This window comes from Aptenodytes forsteri, unplaced genomic scaffold (genome assembly GCF_000699145.1).
Source record: "Aptenodytes forsteri isolate BGI_AS27 unplaced genomic scaffold, ASM69914v1 Scaffold284, whole genome shotgun sequence".
Lineage (NCBI taxonomy): Eukaryota > Metazoa > Chordata > Aves > Sphenisciformes > Spheniscidae > Aptenodytes > Aptenodytes forsteri.
In genome coordinates, this window is record NW_008794445.1 from 3,845,088 (window position 1) to 3,847,069 (window position 1,982).

Consider the following 1,982-nt stretch of genomic DNA (forward strand, 5'->3'; position numbering starts at 1 on the left):
AGAAGGTGGCCAGTGCCACGTCTCAGCGTCTCCCCCTGGACCAAAGCCATCCCGACACTAAGCGAAGGAAAGGGAGGCTGATCAAAGCCAAGTGGTATTTTTTTCCCTTTTTTTTTTTTTAATCTTTCCTTAAGTGTGAACACCATCTGGCTCCCCCAACTCTGTCAGCGCTTCCAGTCCCCAGGCAGCTTCACTCTTCTTAATTACTGTCATTAGGCAGTGGGTAGTGATTAGGGAGGGATGCTGATGAGCAGCATCAGGAAGGCCGTGGTCCCCCAACAGCCTCGTGCAGGGGGCCGGGCGGCCTCTTCTCCCCAGCCCGGGGCCTTTTCCAGCTGGGGAGCTTGGCAGGTAGCACGGTAGTTTCTTTTTTGGTAGAGGCTGATGGGGAGGGGCTGGAGAAGGGAGGTGCTGGCTGGCAGGTCCAAGTCCCGGGGCATCCTCAGGGAGGCCTGACACCGCTGGGGATGGGCTGCTCCGGGGAGCAGGGCGATGGTAGAGGTACTCAGTGCTGCCAGGGGAAGAAGCAGCAGCTCAGTGCATCCCGCTCTGCCTCTGGTTGTCCCGCCACTCCATGCCTTCTCTGCCCACAGGTGTCCAGCCACCAATGACCTTTCCTCCTGGGCAGCCCAGAGGCCATGGTGATGGGCCCGCAGCCGGATCCACCAGCAGTAGTTTTTCCCAGGCAGCCCAGAGGCCATGATGATGGGCTGCGTGGCTGAACGGAGTCAGGTCCTGTCACCCTTCTGTCTGGCCGAAGTGGGGCTGGCCACCAGCCTGCCTGGCCCTCCCCAGCTCCCCTTGCTGCATTTGGGCATTCACCCTCCCATGCAGCTCCCCAGCAGTGCTGCAGCCATGCAGGACAGCGTGCAGTGTCAGTGCCACCTCGTGGCAGGGGCCCCGGGCCTGCTGGCCTCTCATCGTCACCCACAGCCTCCCATGGGTGTTCCCCAGGGATTGCAGGGGCACCCACATGTCCTTCTGCCATGGCTGGCACTGGGAAGCGAGTGGTGGGGAAGGCTCCTGTGGGGTGGGACAAAGTCCACGCCCCACGAGTGGGTGATGGGGGTGGCCACACAGCCCCAGTCTTCTTGCAGCAAGTGGGGGAATCGGAGGCTGTACCCAGAGACGGGCGGTCCCTGTTGGACATTGGCCATCGGCGTATTGCTTTGTGCATGGGATAAAATGGTGCCCACCTTACCCTGCCTGCCCTGCCTGCTGTCAAGGTCCAGCACCCACAGAAAGCCCGTGGAGGGGCAAGCTGGGTCTGTGGGGGTCTGTGGGGGGGTGCTTTGGGCTGGAGTAGCTGGGCCTGTGGGTGAATTATCAGGAGACTAAACTGGTGGGTGAACCAGCAATGGGAGGAGAAAGGAGATAGTGAGGGTGAAGGACCCAGGCAAGGAGGAAAGCCGAGCACTTTGGAGGCTGGGGAGCCTGTGGGATTGAGGAGGGTTTGGCAGACATGACCAGCGGCTGCAGAAGAAGACCCTTGGTCAGGGTACCCCCAGTGCCTCCCTTCCCTGTGCCACCACGCTCTGTTGGCCAGCTGGCTCCTGCCTTTAGGAGCAGGGATGAAAACCACCCCCCCATCCCTAGGGACACCAAGGCTTCCGTCCTTTACCACCAGCATCATTGGTGGGACTTGCAGGAGCTCGAACACCCACGTGACCTCTGTCACAGGGGGGTTGGTGGGGTTGAAATGGCTAGTGATACGCCTGAGGTGGTTTTGCAGCGAGGAGGGTTTTAGCCATGGCTCCTTCCTCTTTCCCCGGGGTTTCCTCAGACTTTCCCCTGGCTCTCTCCGAAACCCTGTGCCCCTGTGGCCAGGTGAAGCCCGGCCTCGCCAGCCTTTCTAGGCAGTTGTGCAGGCAGTGGGGCGGGCGCCAGGCCAGGGAGGAAGCACAGCTCCTGCCTCGCAGGGGGAAGTGAGAAACTGCTGTGGAAAGTCAAAGACGGGCAACACCCCCCCACCACCACCACCC